Raw genomic sequence first — 25,245 nt, forward strand, 5'->3', positions numbered from 1 at the left:
GCCTTGGTACAATGCGGAGGAACAACTGCCTTGGCTAGTAGCCCGAGGTGCACAGTTTTTCATGTAAGGGGTACCCTTCAAGGACAAAGGTTTACGATGATGTTGGATAGCGAAGCTACTCTAAATTTCATAAACTCATCCTTGGTAAAACGAAAAAGTCTACCTACGAAGGCACACACAGGCTTTCAGGTCAAGGTCACCGGAGGGACTTTCCTACCTTGCACGCACTTTGTTCCTCAGTTGAGTATCATAATGGCGAATCACACGGTGACTGAGGATTTCTTCATAGTGGACCTAGCTGACATGGAAGTTATTCTTGGCATACAGTGGATGGAGACATTTGATGAATACACTCAAAGTTTCAAATGGATGGACTTCACTTTTGTTGTTGACGGAAAGAAGGTTGTCCTCTGAGGAATGGCAAATGAAGGTCCAAAGGAAATTTCTACACATTGGATGGAGGCAATTTTTCAGCATGATGACGTTGAGTGGGCTGCGCATTGTTTTATCTCGGCGGAACCTATAAAGGGGCGTCAAACACCTCCACAGGATGAACTTCAAGATATTTTAAGTAGACATGATAAAGTTTTCATGGATATTCCTCCTGGCATACCACCTCATCGAGAGTTTGAACACACTATCGAGTTGGAATTAGGAGCAAAGCTAGTCATAACCACACCGTACTGCCACCCTAAGAAATTCAAAAATGAGATTGAAAGGACGATTCAAGAATTACTTGAGAAAGGATGGATCCGTCCCAATTCTAGCCCATTCACATCATCTGTGGTATTGGTTAAAAAGGACGGGACGATGTGCATGTGTGTGGACTACCGCGCGTTGAACAAAAATAAATAAAGAATAAATATCTCATTCCAAGGATAGATGAGCTACTGGATGAATTGCATGGCACAATCTATTTTTCAAAAATAGATCTTCGTTCTAGATACCATCAGATGCGCATGAGGGAAGAATATGTGGAGAAGACGGCTTTTCGTTGTCACTACGGACATTATGAGTTTCTGGTCATGCCGTTTGGATTGACCAATGCACCTGCTACATTTCAATCATGCATGAACCGCATCTTCAACAAACAATTGTGTAAGTATTTATTGGTATTCTTTGATATCTTCTTATTTATAGTAGGACATGGGAGGAGCACCTAAAGCATCTGAATGAAGTTCTAAGTATCATGGAGGAACAGTCCTTGTTCACCAAGCAGTCCAAATGTGAATTTGGTATGACAGAAATATTGTACTTGGGGCATGTAGTCAATAAATACGAAGTTCAAGTGCATCAGGAGAAGATTCAGGCTATCCTTGACTAGCCTTCGCCAAAATCACTCACATATTTGCGAAAATTTTACGAACTGTGCAATTACTATAGGAGGTTCGTTAAAGGATTCTCTCAGCTCAGCGCACCCTTAATGGATCTAACAAAGAAGAGGTCTTTCCAGTGAAATGAAAAGGCACAACTCACCTTTGATAAGCTGAAAAGGGCCATGAGCACTCGTCCAGTCCTTGCACTACCTGATTTCACTCGACCATTCATTTTGGAGTGCGACGCATCCAAGGAAGGCATTGGAGCGGTACTGATGCAAGATAGACACCCCATCGCTTATGAGAGCAAGTAGCTTACGCCAATAGAACGCCTGTATTCCATCTACGATAAAGAAATGTTGGCCATCGTTCATGCATTAACCAAGTTTCGGCAATATCTGGTGGGTGCCAAGTTTGTCGTCCGTACGGATCACAACAATTTGAGATATTTTCTGGAGCAACGAGACTTGAACGAACGGCAACAAAAATGGGTAAGCAAGATTCAAGCTTTTGATTTTGACATTGAATATGTGAAAGGGAAAAACAATGTGGTTGCAAATGTCTTGTCCCAAAAACCCACCTTCTGCTCACTAGACCAAATTTCAGCTACCTGGAAGGCACATCTATTAGTGGAATATTTCAAAAATACATTTGCTTGTGAAATAATGGATGGCCACACCCACGATGATCAGTACAGAGTGGTGGATGACATCATCTACTATAAAAACCAGATATATTTGGTGCTAGAATCCAAACTAAAGCAAAAAATCTTGAAGGAAGTCCACGACTCACCCCTAGCTGGACACCTAGGTTTCCTCAAAACTTAGAAGTCTTCAGGATAGGCTTTCATGGAAAGGACTTAAAGGGGACGTGTTGCAGTATGTAAGAGAGTGTACGGTCTACCAGCAGAACAAGTCCGAACATACTCTACCTGTCGGGCTGCTACAACCTTTGCCAATTCTCGAACGTAAGTGAGAAAGTATATTGATGGATTTCATAACAGGGCTTCCCAAGGTGAACGAAAAGGATTGTATTTTCGTGGTGGTTGACAGATTGACAAAGTATGCACATTTCTTCATCATCCACTCCGACCTTCAGGCCGCACAAGTTGTCAATCTATTCTTTAGAGAAGTCTTTCGTCTACACGAGTTACCCCGAAACATCGTCAATGATCGGGATAGATGATTCATCAGTATCTTTTGGATAGAATTGTTTCGAATGGCAGGGTCAGAACTATTGCCAAGTACAAGTTACCATCCACAGATAGACGGACAAACAAAGATTGTGAACAAATGGCTCGAAGGCTACCTTTGGAGCTATGTTTCGGCACAACAGCGAGCGTAGGTAAAATGGATCCATCTGGGAGAATATTGCTACAATGCCACTTACCACATGTCCATCAGAATGGTACCCTTCAAAGCTCTATATGGGTACAAACCCCTTTCCTTCATCGACACAGTTCTGGGCGACAGTCGCGCACCAAGGACGAGGGACTGGCTTCAGGAGGGACAAGACATTCTAAGATGCTTGAAGGAAAATCTACAGAGGGCACAAAATCAACAGAAGATGTATGCCGATAGACAGAATAGAGAGAAGTTTCGAAATGGGGGATTTAGTCTATCTCTGGCTCCAGCCATATCGATAATCCTCACTGAAGAAAAAGGGAAAAAAAAACTGAAACCTCGATTCTATGGCCCCTATCGTGTAACTCGCCGTATTGGCGAAGTTGCTTATGAGTTGGAAGTTCCGGAGGGTAGTCATATTCATAATGTCTTCCATGTCTCTTGTCTGAAAAAGCCGTAGGGCAAAATGTCACAGTTGCTACTGACCTTCTGCCACTCAATGAAGGAAAGCTCATTTTGGAACCTACTGAAATCCTTGAAGTACGTGAGAGGGCCCTACAGAACCGCACTATGACATAGTACTTGGTACACTGGCGACACCTGCCGTTGGACGACGTGATGTGGGAGGGCGACTCCAATACCCGACGTTGCATTTGCTTGAAGACAAGCAAAATTTGGAACAAGAGGACTGAAATGTTCCCAATAAAAAATAAATAGTAAATCAAACTTTTGTAACGGGCCGATTGATTTAATGTATCTCAGACCCATTTTTATTTTGTTTCCGTAGTTTGTGTCGCCGTCGGCTATCTTTGTACACCCTCAAAAAGTTTCCTGACGAGTATTTAAGCACAACTTGTAGATAGTTTGTAGGCATGCTTTTGGATTATTTTCTCTATACTACGAATGCCTGTTGGAGTTCTCTATATTTCGCCATTTCGGAAGTGAAAGATCTTCCCTATTTGGCTCGTGCGGTTTTGGTGGGATTCAACCCTCACCCTATTCCGTTGTTGCATGTATTACTTTGCTCGAATCTGGCAAGTTGGAGCATCATCTTTGTTAATTATTGAAGGGATTATTCACATTCAAGTTTTCTATTGTTGTGTCCGATCTACTAGTATTCCGTATGAATGTGTTGCATTTATTCTTGTGGCTCAAACACTGCAATCTCTAGGCAATTTCGTACGGCCCTAACATTGCCAATACGGCCTCCACTCCCCCTCGCATCTTTCACCAACTCCCTGTACCCTCCATTCACTCACAGCACACTTAGCATCTTCCCACATTGGCGTATGACCTTCCCTACAGCCCTTCCAATCACTGTCAGCTTTCATACGGCCTATTTCCCCACCGTACGGGCCACCTTATCTCACCATACGGCTCACTCCTCTCCCACTGTACGAACTATATTTCCCCACCATACAGCCACCTCTATCTCCCTTTTGTTCGTACTCCATTGGCACTCCCATACGAAAACATAGACTCTAGCGTACGGCAAACAAATATCCACCGTATGGCTCTACTTTTCCCCTCCAATTCAATCTGTACATCTTCCCTGTCAGTGCACTCTTGGCCACTTCCATACGGCCATTCGAGATTCTACAACTTGCTCAACTTGGAGTCGTCAGGAACATTACAAAAGCCAACCTATAAAACACCAAAGACAAATAAGAAGTTGATAGTTGCTGGAAAGGAGTTGCAAAAGTGGAATAAAGGCAAGAGTGTGCAAGCTGATATAGTGGAAGACATGTATGTGAAGAACCAGTTTGAGGTTTATGTGATGAACCCTAAAAGATGTTCTTCCAACTATTGAGAACATCTTTGCACCTGGGGTGTCTAATGCGGGAGCATCCTAGGGTAGTCCACAATCCGGTATGCAAGGGCTTCAAGCTCAGAATGGTGGAGTTATAGTTTGCACAATTGGGGATATGTTGGAGACATATTGGGGAACCTTGTCCTAAGTGTGCATGATGATCGGAGTAGTCATCTTGAAGTTAGAGTCGTTTTGGTGACTGTTGGTCACATGTTCCTATTCATCCATGCCATATGAAGATGTCCTTCCATTATGGGACTTTCATATTGCAGCTTTATCCACATGTGTTCTTGTTATGTTAGAATAGCAAGTCTCTCCAAAGGGAAAGAAGAAAATGAAGTATCAATATGACAAATACCAAAACTCTTTCTTGCCCTCCCAAGTGGCCTCTTATGGTGATGAGATTAGAGACACGAAACTTGGGACACCTTGACATGGCTGAATTCCTCAAAAGAGTTGAAACCTCCACGAAGAAAGAAATGGATTTTGTTATTCAAAGTCATATATATTTGGTTTCAACGTTTCTAGTAGCTACTCTAGAACCTAAGTTCGTGATGGCATGTGCACAACATTTTGATTATGAGTCTAGGACCATCAAGGATAGTGATGGGAACACCATTATCAGTGTAGATCCAGATACTATAAACGAAATCTTCAAGGTCCCACTTGTTTCAATTCGCATTGATATAACAAAGGAAAAGACCTTTAAGAGAAGGAACGAGGGCAAGCTAGATTGCATAAGGTTTATAAATGAAAATTGGTTAGTGAACAAAAGAGCCTATTTGAAAAGACAACCAAAGGTGATCCACAAATCAGACTTTCATGAGGAGATCAATGACTTGATCACCTTACTCAGCAAAATTGGGGGCCTTAGGGAGTTCAATGTCTATGAACCGTGTACAAATTGATCTATTTGATTGTAAGATCTAGACAGGATCTTCAGAGGTGAATTCATTAATGATACACACTGTGAGCAACTATCCCAAGTCACTATTACTCTCACATTTTACAAGAAGTCTTACCTGGTTTACATTGCAATTTATTTGGGATCCTATTCTAGTCTCTCAACCAGGGGTGACAGATCATTAGTGCCAGTTTGGGAATATTATGAACAGTTAACCATAAGACCAAGTCGGGTTTACTACAAAAGAGTCCAAGATGCCTTCTTTCGACATTTCATGTGCCTCTTTAACAAATATCTTCGAAAGAAACGAGTGTCAGATGAAGCATGGGGAAAAGTGAATGAATAGGGTTGTTTGTTTCTTCAATTTCCCAATTTCACTTACATAAGGGTTGGCTATTTCCAAGGTGAGCCTTATACACTTCCTCATCACCCCACTAACAGGATCATCCTCATAGAACTCACAAGACAGCTCATGGTTGTCCAAGCATATTAGTCTACTTCACACAAGCCTAGGGTGAGGTTTCTTTGTAGAACCACCTTCAAATTGGAGGATGCACTTTGACTATTGTTCCTAAGGCTAAGTACATGGAAGCTTAACCTAAGGAAATCACCCTTAATAAGTTCATGTCCAGAAGCTACTTTGATTATAGATGCATGAATGATAAAATGAAAAGAAGCTTTATAAACATTCATCGCCTTGAGGACATTTGGACTGACATGCCCACCAAGGTGGAGATCAATAAGATTAACTACACACTAACCCTAAAGCAAATTGTAGAATTCAATCTAGCTCAAATTCCTAATGGTGTCGAGGATGATGATGAATTCCTCGATCCTAAGTACCATAAGCATCGAGTTGAGAGTCTTCCTATTCTGCCGTATTACTAGTCATTGAATGGAAGTACATCTATCTAGAATAGATTCTAGCCTGTCTTAGCTAGTATGCGAAAGAAAAGAAAATTAAGTTGTATCAAGATTAAGCCAAGAAAAGATTTTGATATTGCTGGTCCAATTGGACTAAAGTCAAAAATCAAGGGAAAGGTTAAGGATGGTGCTTTTGCATTAGAGATTATAGCGATTCCAAAGCTCACAATCAAAGGGGGCAAGGCCACAGTCAAAGCACCTAAGACAGATGTTGCAGCAAAGCCTAAGAAAATTCAAGTTGTGACCAGTAAAGACGAGCTACAAGAGAAGCCTATTCCTAAGATAACTCGTGTTGTAGCATATTTGTGATGCCTGCAAGTAGCAATGTCCAATGAGGCTCCCATGTCTTCACTTGATACAGATGTGGATTCCATCTCCACATTGCACATTAATAAAGTGGATCCTCTAGTAGACACATCTGTGATGCCCATTTCCTATGTTGCTCTAGCATTCACTCTAGAAGTACATTTTTTATAGCTTGGAGAATGTGTTTGAGGCGTATTATTCTTTCCGCAATCTATCAGATGTATCTATAACTTTCCTTGATACCTTTATTGCACAGTTTGAGCATTTCATTGCTAAGGCTTCATAGAATAATTAGGCACCTATTGCTATTCGAATTGAGACTCCATCCATAGTTACAATATTTGTGCGGTCAGCATCAATGTCTACTATGGCTACTACGATCACTTCTAAAGATGATTCTTTCACTTTCCCTCTATGGCTTACTCGATTACTCTAAAGAAAAAGAAACAGGAAGCTCCTCTAGAGGATTTTGATTTTAAGCAACTCAACAGGGTGAAGCCTTCTAAGATCAAAAGAGCAAAAACAGCTTCAAGGATCACAGTTGATCAGAATAAAGTCAAGTATGTTGAAGTTGTTGAGCCTTTGGTTGACAAACCACTGAAAGAATTTTGGGCTTCTAATTACATTTTATGAAAATTGAACTTGGGAAGCTAACGTGGCTCAATTGCCAACAAGATGCGCATGATGCAGTAGCATTATTATCCAGGAAGAATGATCAAATATGGGATTAGAAAAGTCATCTCAAGGAGGAAAATGCTTACCTATTTGAGACAATTCAAAAGATGACAACTCTTCACAATGAGTTGATCTCATCGCTTCTTCTCTTCCATAGATGTCAATCTGATATGCAAAACAAATTGGGTTCAAGACCAATGCAATAAATAACTAAAGCAGCCAGATTGAGTCACAAGGTGTGCAGGTGATCAAGGATACATTCAAAATGTTAAGGCAAATCAGGGAATCTATCGCCAAGTTGAATGAGCTCTTCACATTGTTCGACCAGCTGCTGAAGGTTTTTTGAACGAAGACTTGAGCGTTTGGAAAATGATGCCTAATGTTGATCTAGATGTATTATATGAGTATGGAGTTATTTCCTCTCAGGAAACATATTTCAAGTATCAAAATTAATGGTCAACAAACAATAAGTCGTTCAGGAACTAGTGACAGAGGTACAAGTAGTTGTAGACTCATGCAAGGAGCAAGAGTGAATGACTAGCAATAGTTTTGAGGAGCTGACATTTAGAGTAGCAGCTAAGAATGGCGAGCTGATTACAGAAGGTATTGTTATATTAGAGCTCGTAATAATGATTCTCCTAAAGCTTGGGGCAAATAACTTAAGATTTCAACTCCATTAATAAATTGACAAGCTATAAGAGTGTTTAATAGCATGTAGGAGGTCATGGGTTCAAAACCTAAACCTCCCATGTCCATTCGTTGTCCACTATCCTTTACCAGTTGGCATGATTCCATTTCGTAGGCCTTTAACCTGTCAAGGATGTTTCCTACCTAATTCTCCAACTGGACTCTCTTCATTTTTTCATCCAGTTCTCTCTGGAGCTCCCCCATTTTTTTCTTGAGTACAATGATTTCATTATAGAGCCACGAATCGACCTGGAGAGAGGCATCAACTTTCAGCTTAGCCTTATGGAGAAAAGACAATTTCATCGTATTATTGTCATATTTGGCCTCATCATCAAACCTTTTCTCCGAATTAATAGTCACTTCCTCAATTCCCTTCAGATGTAACTGATTTTTGTTGTGTTAAAGCATGTAGCTTCAGTCTGACATTAACTGTGATCTAGATCTATATATACATATGTATATATGTAGACCAGTATGATGTACATATTTATATATATATATATATATATATATATATATATATATATATATATATATATATATATATAATGACAATATATGAAATTTTGCATATGCTCGATACAGTTGAAACCAGTGAACATATATATATCTTCTGAGATCACATCTCAAACATGATCGAAACTTATTCCTTTGATTTAAGATCATTATCGATCTATATATCGGGCTGCATAGGAATCGAGTTCATTATGATCAGTTATACATGTTTAAGACTTGTGTTAAGTCTAATTAAAATCGGATATGATAAACAAACATTGAATCGGTTTAATGGTGAATGGTCATGTCACCATTCAGAGACATGCCCATTCACCCTTCCACCTTTCCGTGTTATATGTATATTCGATCTGCCCAACATAACAAGGCACTGAAATCAATTAATGCAAGTATATCAAAGGATCGATAGCATCTCAAGGTCAAGAACATTTTTGTTATCACTGTTATTTCTGCACTAACATATATAGATTCTGTAAAAAATCAAATTCAGCAACATCTATGTTCAAACCTGCAATCAAAGTTGTATATTACTCAGCCTCACATTGAAATCTGGTAAGAAACTTTACATGGTATCAGAGCCTTGTTAAGGAGAGATCTCATTAAATTTAAGAGATCAGATTTCACATTAAATTGCAGTCCCTCATTACTCTTCAAGATGACAAACATGTTAGATTCGAACACCACCTTACAAGTGCTGATAACTTCGAATCTTGGAAACTTCGTATAATGATGCTATTAAAAGAAAACAAATTAGAATCCTTTGTAAGAGAAGAAAAGGAAGAACCTATAGATGATCTAGAGAAAACTCTATGGATCAAAAATAATGAGAAGGCCATGATGATAATCGTGGATGATGTTCGAGATCATATAGTGCCTATTGTGGCAAAACATGCAACAGCATATCGCATGTTTGAAACTCTTGAAAATGCATTCACAGTAACTAACACTGGTAGAAAACTTGCTCTTAAAAGACAAATGAATAATATCAACATGAATAAAGGAGAAACAGTGAACGCCTTCTTCTAAGAATCACAGAATTAAGAGATCAATTATCTTTAGTTAGTTATGAGATTGGCAACCAAGAGCTATCCCTAATAGCGTTAGGAGGACTACCAAATTCCTAGAAGTCCTTTGTACAAGGTATAAGTGCAAGATCTAAAATCCCAAGACTAGATTGATTGAGATCTGATTGTCTTCAAGAAGAATCAAGATTAATGATTAAAGGAAAACATAAAACCTTAGATGAAGACATTCATGTTCTTAACACCAACTCTCATAAGAAAGGTAAGAAGAACACCAAAAGGAAAAGAAACTTTCATGGAAAAGGACAATCAAAACAGAAGAAAGACTTATCCAAAATTCAATGTTTCAAATCTGATCAATATGGACATTATGCACTAAATTGTCCTGATTAATCAAAACTTTAAGCATCATTTGCCAAAACTGATAAATCAATCGAAGATCAAAATTCTGACAAATATGCCTTCTACTCAACATTGTCTAGTCAAATATCAACCAAGTCCAACGCGTGGATAATTGACAGTGAATCTTCAAAACACATCATTAGATATCAAGATAACCTAGAAAGCATGCAAATAGAAATAGATGAAGAAGTTACAACTGGGGATGATACTGTACATTCCGTAAAAGGAATTGGGACCTGCACCATCAAATTGAGATCCGGAAAATCTATTCAGCTTTCTAGAGTTCTATATGTACCAGGTATTAAAATGAATTTAATATCTATATCAGCACCTGAAGATAATGGTTATAGAATTACATTTATGGAAGCCAAAGTACTAGCATGGGCTAAAAAATCAACTATAAAGAAGGCTCTAACAATAGGAGTACGAAAAGAACTATTATATGAGCTTTGCACTAAAACAAATCTTGCACTTGTTCATGAGACTTCAGATTCAAATGAAATATGGCATAGAAGATTAGGTCATATCAACTTTCATGCTCTAAAATCTATGGAGAAGTTGGTAACTAGAATGCCCAAATTAAGTCATATGCACAATGAATCCTGCAAAGGTTGTGCCTTGGAAAAGAACACTAAAAAGTCATTTCCTCATAGTTTGAGCAAAACTAAAGATGTGTTAGAACTAGTGCACTCTAACCTATGTGGACCCATTTCTACACCATCCATAGGAGGGTTTTTGTACTATGTGATATTTGTTGATGATTTTTCAAGGAAGACATGGATATACTTCCTTAAGTGCACAGAACCTGAAGAGATTCTTTCTAAATTTAAAGAATTCAAAACTATCACTGAAAACTCCTCGAAAAAAAATTTAAAAATTCTTTGACCAGATAATGGGAAAGAATACACTATACTTCCTTAAGTGCACAGAACCTGAAGAGATTCTTTCTAGATTTAAAGAATTCAAAACTATCACTAAAAACTCCTCGAAAAAAAATTTTAAAATTCTTTGACCAGATAATGGGAAAGAATACAATTCCTTACAATCCTCAACAAAATGGAGTTGCTGAAAGAAAAAATAGAACCATTGTAGAAGCTGCTAGGGCTATGATATATGATAAAAACTTGAGCATGTCATTTTGGGCTGAAGCATCTAATACAGCAATCTATATTTAGAACAGATGTCCTCACTCACATTTGGACAACAAAACTCCTGAAGAAGCATTTTCAGGAATGAAACCTAACATTAGTCATTTAAGGATATTTGATGTCCTGCGTATATTCATGTGCCTAAGGAGAAAATGACAAAGTTAGAACCTAGATCCATCACCCCTATGAGCATCACCTAGATCCAATGAGCGCTAAGTGTTCCATTTATTCTCATGAGAGATGGATTCATGTTGAATCACTACTCATGAAACATGGGTCAATGAGTTTGACTCAAAAATCACACAGTTAAATCCCTGATAGTAATATCACAATTTGACTTGCTATGAAAATTATCTCCTACTTATCAAAGTTAGCAGCTACTGGAAGAAAGGAATTCTTATTGGTTTTAGTGACACTGTAAAAGGGTGTAGAATCTACATACTTGGACAGAAACAAATAGAACTTAGCAGAGATGTCATCTTTGAAGAAGATATTGCTTTTAAAAGAGCCAAAATCTTAGATGAACTAGATACAAATGACTTATCCCGTTCTCTAGAAGAGGCTCTTGCTCCTGAGATGCAGAGGGAGTACCATGAAGAGACTTCAAATGAAAATGAGATCCTTCTTGAGACTCAAGAAGAGAATCTTGATAATAATTCTAAAAGGTCACTTTGGGCAAGAAAAATTATAGAGGAAGGAGATGAATTTGCAGCACCTCCGGGAAATTCAGAGAAAGCAAAAGACCTCAAAAATTAACATACAATGCATTCATGTGTAAGATTCCAAGCTCTGAACCTTCTAATGCTTCAAAAGCACTTAAACATCAAGTTTAGAAAGATGCAATGGTGGAAGAGTATCAGTCCATACTAAAAAATGATGTTTGGGATATAGTTCCTAGACCTAAAGGAAAATTTGTTGTTTCATCCAAATGGCTCTTCAAAGTTAAGTATGTTGCAGATGGTAGCATTGAAAAACATAAAGCTCATTTTGTGGCTAGAGGATTCTCTCAAAAGGAAGGAATCGACTTTGAATAAACTTTTGCACCAATTGCCAGGTATACTTCAGTGATAACTGTAATAGCCATTGTAGTAGCTAAAGGTTGGAAAATTTATCAAATGGATATAAAAACTATTTTTCTAAATGGAACAATTGAGAAAGACATGTACTCGGAACAACCAGAAGGATTTAGGACTCATGATGTTGCCTCTTATGTATGTAAACTGAAAAGAGCTCTATATGGACTCAAACAGGCTCCCCGAGCCTAGTATGAAAGGATTGATAAATATCTTCTAAGTTTTGGATTCATCGAGAATGAGGCTGATCCAAATCTTTACTTTAAAGTAACTAAAGGTGATATGTTGCTTCTAATTCTTTATGCTGATGACCTTCTGATTACAGGAGAAGACCATCTCATTAATTAGTGTAAGAAAGATTTGACTTCTGAATTTGACATGAAGAACTTAGGGATTCTTCATTACTTCCTTGGATTGGAAGTTCGTCAGAACTCTGGGAATATCTCCCTACATCAAAAGAAGTATACTATCGATATTCTGAAAAGATTGGAATGTGGGAGTGTCAACCTATGTCAAAACTTATGGAAACCAACTTACACAAGCTAAAGGAAGCAAGTGTTGAATCCAGACTAGTTGATCCCACTTTATACAGACAAAGAATTGGGTCTTTGTTGTATCTTGTGAATGCTCGACCTGATATATGCTATGTTGTAAATGTATTAAGTCAGTTCATGTGTGAACCTCGTGAAATACATCTTGTTGCCTTGAAGCATATATTAAGGTACCTTCAAGGCACTATTGGGTATGAACTTAAATATGAGAATACTAGCTTGGAGTTACATGGATATACTGACTTTGATTGAGCCGGAAGTGTTAAAGACAGTAAGAGCACATCAAGATGTTGTTTCAGCTTAGGATCAGCTATGATCTCATGGATTTGCAAGAAGCAAACTTCAGTTGCTCAAAGTTCTATTGAGGCAGAGTATACCGCAGCAGCAATAGGAGCTAGAGAAGCAGTGTGGCTTCAAAAATTGCTTTCTAGCTTAGTTTGTGAGCCTATGAAACCTACCACTTTTCACTATGATAACCAAAATTGTGTCAAGTTATCCGTGAATCCAGTATTTCATGATAGATCCAAGCATATAGAAATTCCTTACCACTACATAAGAGACATGGTGGAGAGAAGAGCTATTCAGTTGGAATATATTAATACAGGTAATTGTTTACTGTATAGGATAAAGAAACTTAACGCATGTAGTATAGCACGATACAACACAGAACAAATACTTTATTCATATATGCAATATGCACTCAATGCTTATAATCCGAATACAATGATTATAACAATTACAATGATCTTTCAAAGTCCATTTCGAACGGTGTACATATACGTTCCCGAAGGGGTGACTCAAGCGTCACGCGCCCGTTTGGATACTATTCTACCTGTCGGCTACACTATAGATTTTACCAACAACATCATCCCCCACAAAAAGAAAAGTTGTCTCCGGATGACAATTACCAAATATCCGAGACATGTTAACAAAATAGAATACACTAACTGTGACTAACATGATAGATCTTTTTCCACCACATCACATTCAAATTTCTCCCATGCCTACACCAAATTGGTCTCCAAAACACGTTGCATCTGTAACCTCCGCTAATACAATACTGTCACCTTAGCCATGCTAACCTTGATAGCCACCTGTGCTGCCTTCTCTGCTTCCAAACTCCAAGTGTCACTCTACTGCCTTCAACTAGATGATCAGCTCCTCCTGAGCTCTCTATGCATCCACCAAGGCAGCCTTACGCCAAACACCTACTCCGAGTGCCTCAAAGCGTAGCATCCTTCTCAAAAGACGTGTTCCAGTGCTCTCTCCACCTCTGACACACAGACACTCCATGCTTGCAGAAGCTCTAGGTCTCATCAACTGGTCACACTTCCCACGACTGATAACTAAACTAACTGGGGGTCTAGCGGGCATCGCCCCCAGTGAGGTCGAGGCGCAGGGCCCTCGCGAAGTCCTGGGGCAGAGCCCCAGGCGCGCTCCCTGTCGCAATATAAGGCAGGGTCGAGGGGCAACACCCCCGCAGCCAAGATCAAATTAGCACTCTCAAACCCAAACAAAACTCTATGGAACACATCATTTTTGTGATTTTCTTCCAATCTCACACTCTTTCTGCCAACCGCTTATATTTTCTTCATTACCTGTTTATGTCTGTCCCTCTGGTACCATACGTTTTCCATTCTCGATTGTTTTGATTTGTCATCATTTTTTTTTTAGAACCTGCTATCACCCTTCTTCTGTGTCGACCCTTTTATCAACTTGTGTCATACGGCCGTGCAATGATGTTTTATAATTTATCTGTACCTTCTATGTACCCTCTTCTCATTTCGAAGGTCGTACGGTATTGTCTGCTCTTGCGTGTTGGCTCACCTTGCTTCTGGCCGTATGGCTTGTTTTCTTCTCTACAAACTCAGGTCGTACAGTCCTTTTTCTTTCTTTATAACCTAGACCTTCGACCAAACTACCCACTGTACGAGATTTGGTTTCTGACTTCAAATTGGCGTATAAGCCGTACGAAATCAAGCCATACGATTCCCTATAAGCCATACAGAAAGCTATGTCGTATAGTCTTTTTCTTTGTTTCTGCTTCGACTCTCTCTTCCACCGTTGCCATGTTCACTTCAATTCTTTCACCGTACACTATACGGACTTTGCTTTGTTCCCTATTATCACTGTACACTGTACGACCTTTGTGCTCTCTCTCTCCCTGTCACCGTCCAGTGTACGGTCTTTGTGCTCTGTCTCGCTTTTTTCGCCATATGTCATACGATGTTTGCCTTTCTTATGCTCTACCTTTCTTGTTGCCGTGCATCGTACAATCTTTATACTTTTTCCTTCCTTTCCTACCTCCGTACACCGTACAATCTTTATGCTTGGTGTTGGTGCCTCCTTTACGGCCATACGGTTTAATTTTCCCGTATTTGCTTTTTGCCCATCATACAACAACCTTACTTATGTTCCCTTTAATCCGTATGGTGTTTTTTCTTTATCTTCCTTCCCTTCCAAGCCGTACAGTCTTAGTTGACTACTTTTAAATTAATTGTTTTCATACTCCTTTGCTAATTGGATCTTTTATTGCTTTTATTGCTTCGTAGTGGCATTCAAAGATTATGTTCAACTCTATCTTTTATCTACCTTCACTTATCTCACATATATACAGTATTTATAATCGTTCTTTTCTCAGTTGTTCATTGGCAGGGTAACATTTCTTTCATGATATATTTTTAGCGTTGACCCGTTCACCATGTCTGGTACTTCTTTCCCGTCCAGCATCCATAACTTGATTGCCCCGTTATCGCCAACTTCCCGTAGCTTGTACGGTCCGACCCATCTAACTTTGAACTTCCCAAGTCTGATTTCATTTCGTCCATTATACTTCACCACTAACTGGCCCAGTTGAAACTTGTTTAATTTTAAGTGCTTATCATGCCAGGCCTTCTACCTATTTTGTGTAACTTTAATGACCCACTGTGCCTGCAAACATTGCTCATCGAGTTTGTTCAAGTTGTACAATCTCTCCCTTAAGCTTTCCATGTCGCCCAACTTGTAGCAAGGATTCATTGCTCAACTGAAAACATCAAGAACATGGAATCATACCAAGCCAAGAATAAAGTTGTGTTTATTGAGGGACCAAACAGTGTTGAATAAACAAATAATTAGTTGCTACAGCTCTCTAGTTGGTGGCAAGGCTGAGACAACTCAACCAGTCTTGATTAAAGGGTGACTGAAATCCCACCCAAATTTGTATTATTATAGACTGATCTGCAAATGGCGTGATGTCTGATGTTGCTGGTGGATTCTTGAGCATTAAACAAGGTCTGAACCACATGGAGAAGCCTCATAATTAACACAAATAGCTAGGTAAGGTTGTTCATCCCTCAAATGTGTTGTGTACATGTAAGCCCCCAACATATCAAATCTTTGATGATTTATGGCTTTTGCTGCAGCCAGTTTGCAATTAATATCACCTCTGTTCAGTGCCAAACTGAAAAGCCCAATCTGAAGTATGCGGATGATAGTGAAGTGTTCTGGGTGAACTCACGGCAATTGCAGCGCAACAGATTTGTGATTTGTAGTTATTGGGACCACTTTTACTTTGTTGTCAACCATCCCAAGCACCAATTTCTGATTAAACATCTCTTGCTATAGCTAGTACCTATGACTATGTTCTTCCTCAACAATTTCTAGTGTGTTTGAGACTTGCATCCCAACACCTAGGCATGAGAATTTTTGTTCTCAAACCTTAAACTCTCTGCAAATAACTGTTTGCAAGTCCTACGATATGCATGCTTAAACTCCATTCACAATAACCGCAGAAATGACCACCCAAGCAATTTTAGTTCTTCCCCCTGAAGGCTCAATCCACAAATTTCTCAGGAAACTTAGGCAGGGATCCCATGAGGGGGGCTTAAGCTCTATTTTTGAGGAAGAGGGTGGTCCCATGAACAAAATTTTATTTTTCTAAGGGATTATTTGGAATTTTGTCCTCAAAAATAGGAGCCCCTACTTTTTAGCGAGCACGTAAAAAAGGGTGGGGCTAGAAATTGCCCCACTAGCTTAGGAATGCTTTTTGCAACTTGTCAAAACATTTTAGATTCAAGTCTTTTTAAGAAATCATTTTAGAAGGAAATTGGTTTTTTCACTTATTTTTTATGCACAGAACATAGAAGACAAAAAGTTATATTTTCATGAGACCACTAGCTTTAAAATATTCCTCAAATATAGAAAGCGGCTCCAAATCTATTTTTTAGGAAGCCCCCTTCCATGGGACCCCAGACTTCGCCTTTGCTGCCCAAAACTCCTCGTCATATGCACGTGCATTTGAGAAGAATGAACTCTTCCTCTAATGTTCAAATACCCAACTTATTTAATAATAATAATAAAAATTTGGTAACAATTGGAGATCTTCTTTTTTTTTTATCCATTATTAAAATTTTCCCTTCTATGAAATCTTACTGCAAAGTTTGGACTCCCTCATTTAATATCCCCCTCTTATTTTAAATCACCCCCATATTATGCCTAAGTGATAAGAGGCATCATTTTTCTTTTAGTCTTATTACTTGTGAAGTGATTTTAGTATCACTTATTTAATTAAAATAACAATCAACACTTACTATAATTATTCGATAAAGTGAATATATTATTCACTTATAATAAATTATTCAATAATGTGAATATAAAACTCACCTTAATGATAATTTATTTAAAACTTCATAACTTCTAAAATTTATTGATTGAAGTGATTTTAAATACTTCACTTGTAATAAATTACTTAATAAAGTGAATACAAAATCCACTTATAACAGTTTATTCAAAGTCACCTAGGAAATATTTAATTATTTCCTTATTATTTAATAAATATAATCCAAAACTCTAAATTGGCTTCCAGAACCTCCATACTTTACTCTGAATCACTAGGTCAGTTCCCTATCCAACCTGTTGGCTTACGGGAACCCAACATTAGGCCAGCCTACCACTCTGCTCATGTCGCCTAAGAAGGGGACATTACAAGTACTAATAACAACATAACAACCATGATGGCAAATGGAGGCAATGCTGGAAATGAAGGAGATTCAATCAACGATACAACTCCAAATCCTCATATCCCCATAACAAGCTCTAGACCAATGATACCTACCTTTCCACCAAGAGAGGAACAACAAGAAGACAATGAACCTAACCTAATACAAACACAAGATCCATTCCATTTTCCTTCCTCATCTTTTCATCACTGGCCTTCTGAAATTGCGTGCACCACATATGAGAGTTGCCAACTATGTCTTCTTCCTTTTCCTAGAAGAGAATAGCAAGATCACTAGCTTCAAATATAGGATGCTTTACTGTTGTCTTTGCAAATGGTTCTTCGATCGCAAGCTTCTTTGATGGTAAAACTAACTTTTGTTGATTCCCAATAATAGAAATGTGAGGAACAATTGGAAGAGGCCTCCTTTGTGCATCTTCATGAGGAACGAAGATCATGGCTTAAGCTATTTGTTTTTTGAGGGCAAGTAACTCATTTGCTAACCTTCGCACTACAGGCTTCGTCCTCATGCTAGAAGAAAATGGATTGGAAGAATGATGACTTTCTCCAAACCCACTTACTTCGATTCTTATCCTTCCAGCAAGAATAAGATCATCTTCAATTTCAATCACCAATGTCCATGCAACTGCAAGAGCAGCTAGGGTTGCTCTCCGTACTAGAAAACTGACTTCAGGAATTTGAGTGTTGACAAAGAAACACTTCAAATTTGTAGTTGTAGGTTGATTAACAACTGGAATTCTTTGTGTCAACTTGTTGAAATGAGCAACAAATTCACGCATACACACGTGAAATGACTTCTTCATCTAAGTAAGTTGGGCCAACAATGCTTGAGCATCTTCAAGAGGTTTGAACCTTTCCTAAAACTTGGCTATAAGAGTAGCCCAATTTGTGATAGTATGTGGTGGTTAATGATAAAACCAATCAGCAACCACACCTGGTGAGTTTCCACAAACAACCTTACAAAGATGTCCTCATATCCGACACCATGAACACCGCATGCAATGTATAAGGCAGCAATATGCTCATCGAGATGTTGTTATTCATCACCAAAGAACTTGGGAAAGTTCTTTCCCGAGCCATCAGAAAGAGCATGTAGAGGTGGTGTTAGATTCAATGGTCCAAAAGCATTTCCCTAAGGACCTTGGCCCATTTACATGTCCTTAGTAAATGCTTGAAACAATCTACAAGAAATAAAATCACAATGAATACTTACAATGAAAAAGGACACAGAGATGCTTCAAATGAAAGTGAGGCTCTCAAATGTGCAACGTGCTCCCAATAGAGTCGCCAAAAACTATTGGGTGAATATTTTGCAGCTGACAGTTTATGCAAGTTCAATTGCAAAATAGGATTACCAACCACCGTGTGTGAGACAAAGTCTCTCCTACCTTAAAAGGAAGGCTCCCCCTTCTCAACGTTCCTTAGATCAACTCAAGGTAAGCAAGAAATCAAGAGTTGCTTTAAAGGGTGTTACCAATATTCTTTCCTCTTTTTTCAAGAAAGAATCCACTTACTTGCAAAGCAGGTAGTGGGCAAGATGGATCTCTTTAACTACACTTTTATTTAAAAGCTGGAAACAATGATACTGATAAACTCACACCAAGTCACAAGCTGATTGAAAGCATACCAACTTAGATGTATGTCTAGTTTTTCTACACTATAAGAATGATTATGAAGCTCACAAACTCCTATGCAATTCTTCAAAGATAAATATCTACTTTTGGGGTGAACAGACTTCCAAAAGTAGAGACTCCTACACCATAATCCTATAAGTTATATCTGTTCACAAACATGAAAGTAACTTAATTCTAACAAATTGCATGAATTTGAGACAATAATACAAACCATAGTCATAGCTTCTAGTCTATACCACCACATTTGCTTCCAGTCACAACTTCGAATTCAATTGCTTCTCATACTTATTTTGCTCTAATACAAAGGCTTGGCACATTCCTACACGAACTCAAGTTCTAAGGCAGCCATTGGGAAAGGGGAAACCAAATGAATTATTGCTTCTTCAAATTTGAAGCACCTTCTTGATAGGTTGTCTCTATTCTTTGAAGAAATTTTGACATATCTTGACTTGAAGAGTTCGCTGCAACATGAGAATTCGAAAGGATGAAAACATCTTCTAATGGGATTGAATCCATGAGGGTTTCAAGATTTGAACAATGATGGTAGATCCATGGAGGATAAGTATTCTAGATATGATTTAGATACCTTTTGAACACTTTGGAAGGTTGGAAATGGTTGGAAGAGCTTGTATTTTGGGCAATAATGGCCAAAATCGGGTTTCACAAGGTGGATTACATGTAGGCAATATAGGGCTTTTATTTTGAATGGCTAAGAAAACAAGTTGGAAGCATATGAATGTATGTAGGATGAGAGCTTTTATGTTTTAAAATGTGAGTTTTTACCAAAGTCGGGTTTTGGAAGTGCATTTACATGTGGTGAAAACTCATTTACACAATGTATACATACAACTAGGTTTTAGAAGTCTGATTGCATATTTAGGAATGTGGAGTTTGGATGAATTTTGAAGATGGATTGAATATGGAAGATGAAAGCATGGAAAGATACTCACATTCTTTTGGTGAAAATTCCAACTTTTCTTCTCAAACAAACAATACCAACAAACCAAAGTATATACAAAAATAGAAAACAAAAATGAAGAACTTATCCCTTGCTTTGACTCGATTTGATAAGTTTCAACACTTCAATCTTGCATGCAAATTCGTTTTTGATTTGAAGAACCTTTTGCATTTGCAAGAAATGAGAGTTTTAAACTTATTTAATAAATAGAACAAAATCTAGGGCTGCATTCAAACAAATGGAAGACAAAAAGCAAAAGAAAGCAAGAAATAAGTAATATGATCAAGAAATGCAATCAAAACCAAAATCTTACACTTATTGGAGAGCAAAGAGTAAAACTTGGAGCAAGAAGTTGGATTACACTCTCTTCTCCAAAATCGGGTTTTAGAGATGTGTTTGCATCTAAAAATCAAATGGTTTGAAATTTTCAAATTCCAGCTCTAAATCGTGGTTTGGAAGTGCAAATACATGTGTATGATGTTGCAAATGCCCTCCTAAGTGCAGATCGCACTTCTCCAAGTGATTTGCATGTTTGAAAATGTCTTATCAATGCAAATTGTGGTTCCCAAATGCATTTACATGTGCATAGAATGATGCAAATGTTTACTCCAAGAGCCTCTTGTTTCCAATGCCTTAGCAAATCGGGGTTCACAAAACATTTTGCATATTCAAAATGGAGGAGTTGCTGCAAATTGTGGTTTCCCAGCCCTATTACATGCAACATTTTCGCATCAAATGCTCAAATCAGGTTTCAAGAGGCCCTTTACATGCAACATATTTTCTAATATATCAATATTAGCAAGTGACATGTTTTCTCAATCACTTATAGTAATGATGACAATTTGCTAATCCTGATGATGACTGATAAAGTGTGCAATAGTGCTTTAGATCGGTCTTAATAAGACCTATGATCTATATATGAATGCTTATCTGACATAACTGATTATGTAGAAATTATATACGATCTTGAGTGGTGGATGCTTGTCTAAGAGTATCCAAGGACTGCCACTTCTTGTCCACAATTGCATCTTACTGCTCTAGTGGGAATGGTTCAAGAATGGGGATATTACAATAAAGCTAAACATCCCTACCAGAAGAAATTTTCGAAGGCAAACAAAATGGATGAAGGCATTAGACGAGAATTGAGAAGGAAGAAACTTTACTTCACATGCAAAGAACCTTGGGAATTAAGGCATAGATGCGCGAGCAAGGAGAAGGTTTCTTATATAGAAGTGAGATCCGATAGTAGTGGAGATGATAAATATGATCAAAGCAGCGAACAAGATGAACAAGACAAAGAAACCTTAAAACAAACGAGCATCAACCTCAAGAAAGGAAGAGTGGTACAATTGCCACAATGACGGGAACTCCAGGGTATAGCCCTTTTAGGCTTCAAGGTATGTCACAAGGACACAAAATAATAGTGCTAATCGATAGTGGAGCTATTCACAACATTATTGATTCAACCTTAGTCACCACAAAGGAGCTACAAATAGTAGGGCAAGAAAGTTTTGGTGTGAAGACGACAAATGAATCCCAATTGCCTTGATCAACAATGTTACCAATTTTGAAAATTAAAATTGGAGACTATATTTTGTGGAACTAGAGGATACCAATATTATACTTGGCATTCAATGGATGATGTCCATTGGGAAGTCCTCACAAACTTTCCAAACAATGGAATTCGCATTCAAGGTAGATAGCAAGAAAGTGGCATTTAAGAGGCTATACAATGAAGTTCCTCAAGTTATAACAACCAAAAGTATGAAAAGCACATGTAATCTCACCTCAAAACCCTTAAACAAAAAGTTCAAACATTGTCATAATGACTTATAGAAAAGCTTGGATAACCATAGTCTAGTTGTTGGCACACCATCCGCAATCCCACCAAGGAGAACATGAAGACACCATCAAATTAAACAAGGCACAATTCCTATCATGACAAGACTATCCAAGCACATCAAGAAGTTTATGAATTACATTAAGAGATATATCAAGGAGGTATTTGAGAAAGGACACAAAAGATCAGATCTACACCATTGATATCTTCCATGTTGTCTGTGAAGAAAAAGGATGGAACTCTCTAAAGGTGCATTGCCTACCAAGCTTTAAAAAAGAAAAGAAACTATCCAAGATTGTTTGTGGCAAGCAATTTCAAGGAGGATAGACTGTGTTGTTTGGGAAGAAAGAGGATGGAACTCTCTAAAGGTACATTGACTACCGAGCTTTAAAACGGGAAAGAAACTATCCAAGATTGCTTGTGGGCAAACAATTTCAAGAAGGAGAGACTGTAATAACTCCATCCAAATTCTGAAATGAAAATATCATTGAGAACATTGTATAGGTGTGGCAGGCCTGGAACATTTTTTAGTTTAATTAAATAGTAGTGAATCACTATCAACGGAGGAATTAAGCAGGTCAAGCCAAGGGAAGGACTATCTCTAAGAAAAGAACCAACAACTTATACATGATTGATAAGGAAGGAAGTATTATAGTCCAGAAAAGCCTAAGCCCCGAGGATGTCCTATAATTGTAATAAGTATTCAAGAAGATTAGCTTATTGCTGGCTAAAGGATGAAGAAGCAGATTGATTATGGAGATAAGAAATTGTTATCGCTGCCTACGGAATTTCTAAAGCCTAAAATATTTCATTATCACCGACCAAGGAGAAGACTAATATAAGCAGAAGTTAGTTAACTAAATTAACAATGCTGTTAGTTACATGGAAGAGGTGCAATTTGGTATATTGCTAATTCATTGTAAGCATGGGTCATGATTTTTGAGATGCAATTAAGGGAGAAATATTCACTCCTCCAAAGATATTTGGAACTATCCTTATATACATTCCATACCTGAAGCAATGAAGAACCTTAACTCAGCCGAGAAGGGGTGGTATTGATCAACCATTGGCAATGTCAGGAACGCATGTGCATCAAGAATTAAGTAGAAACAATGTCAAGAGGATATCGCATAAGCATAAGGTCAAAGAATCAGGAACAGTGATCAGATTGAGACAACTGTCTCCTACAAGTGAACATCCACATGATCACGAGGAGATCACTTTGAGACAGTGATTTGCAGATGTAGCACATCCAGCTCTAATCCATAAAATTTGCATCGAAAAAAAGTATTGGTTCATAAATATATTTGACATCTCTACATTCTCAGATCAAATATCATGTCAGATCTCTTTGCTTGAAACAGAAACTCCAATTAATTTGATCTTGACATTCCAAGGACATTCTTGATTTTATTGATTGAATTACAAGGTCATTGATATGTAATACACACTCCTGATTTTATTGATTGAATTATAGACCACTGATATGTAATACAGTTAAAACATATTTGTGTGTGCGTGTCTATATATATCCATTGTACACATCAATATAATTTTTAGGAAATTATTGATTAGCGGGAATATTAGACACTTAATCATTGAGAAATAAGGCAAACCTGAAATGACTCTACTATGGATCAAACTCATATCAGTAGTCAAGACATGGTATTATCATAGATCAGTACAATATCAACCAAGACAGCATTTATATCAAAATCCTATGCATTTCAATATCAACATCGTAAAAGACTTTGTTCATCAATTTCAGATCAAAATTACATCAGAATTCTTGCTTGAAAATAGAATCCCAGCAATTTGAGTAAACTTAATTCGCGTTAATATAAAGATATTTGGCAATTGCATTACTTGATTTCTTTGTCCTCTTACAAGCCGTTGACATATCAGAACTTTGAACAGATCTATATAAGAAGAATAGGTCTATTGCAGTATTGCTCATAAGAAATAAATCAAACCCTAAGTTATTGTATAAGGTGACATTACACCCTAAGGCTATCGATTTTGCAAAGTTGTCTATTTTTTATGTTGCTTTTATTGATAGCCATGTACTGTTCATCAAGAGGCTGTGTGGGATTTCCAAGAGGCACATGGGCTAGTTGTTGGATCATCCAGAGTTGAGTCCTTCAATGAAGAGCTTAAGTAGCAAGGTTTGTAAATCTTGGAATATTGCATTTTTTTCTTGCTGGAGTAATAAGAAGCAAGCATTTTCTCTTGCGATTTCTACCTTGCTGTGTTGGTGCTGTTGTATTTTCTTTCTCACTGGGGTAATAAGGCATTGGAGAAAACATGTACATTGAATTGGAGTAATAAGAAGCAAGCATTTTCTCTTGCGATTTCTACCTTGTTGGCACTGTTGTATTTTCTTTTTCACTGGGGTAATAAGGCATTGGAGAAAACATGTACATTGAATTGGAAGAAGGTTATATTCAAAATGTATTCTATAATCCTAGTTTCTTTGTTGAAAAACAAAGACTGCAAGACTCCCCTAAAAATTGGCTTGGGCGGCTGCACAAATTCTTCATTTGGCCACAATTTTGAAACCTTAGTTTGTCCACATTCCTAAGTAAAGGAACAAGGTGGTTGATTATCTAGCTAAATAGGCTTCATATTGTGGATTAGGGAGAGTTGATCCAAACTAAAATTCTGTAGATTCGTCAACTTATCCATAATGATCAGATGGAATAAATCTCACTTGATGGTTAGGGAGAACGGTAATCACAATAGGAGGTTAGATTTTATTGATTGTGATGTTGGATGGTATTGGAAGAACCCTTAATGGGTTGCTATCCTATTGTCTACACTTATGGCTATGGCCATCTAGATTCTAGAAATCTATCTTTTGTGTATGTATACAAGTTTCTCGGAATAATCATTTTAGTTTTTCCTCAAGGAAAAAAATATACTTTGATCTCTACAATATTAAAAAGTTCAAAATAAAGGGATTGGCAGAGGAAAAAAATAGTTCCACTACTGTAAAATGACTCAAAGACAGACACATTACCATAAAGCCTTGGGCACATTCACCAAGAAGAATTCATTTGGTAGATTTTCAAGTACTAAACACTAATAATAAAGAGGGAAATCTCTATTATAAATGGATTTTAACAAGAATGCATCTTAAA

General features: G+C 37.8%; 1 protein-coding gene across 1 annotated transcript in view; it reads right to left on the reverse strand.

The window, feature by feature from the left end:
- AHP2 (Tat-binding protein 1(Tbp-1)-interacting protein (TBPIP)) overlaps positions 1 to 25,245 on the reverse strand; it is a 68,680-nt gene that overhangs the window by 40,089 nt on the left and 3,346 nt on the right. The gene's annotated exons all lie outside the window — the stretch shown is intronic.

The sequence above is a fragment of the Cupressus sempervirens genome, chromosome 8, assembly GCF_028749045.1.
Source record: "Cupressus sempervirens isolate cs-2001-9-10 chromosome 8, ASM2874904v1, whole genome shotgun sequence".
In the NCBI taxonomy this organism is placed as follows: Eukaryota; Viridiplantae; Streptophyta; class Pinopsida; order Cupressales; family Cupressaceae; genus Cupressus; species Cupressus sempervirens.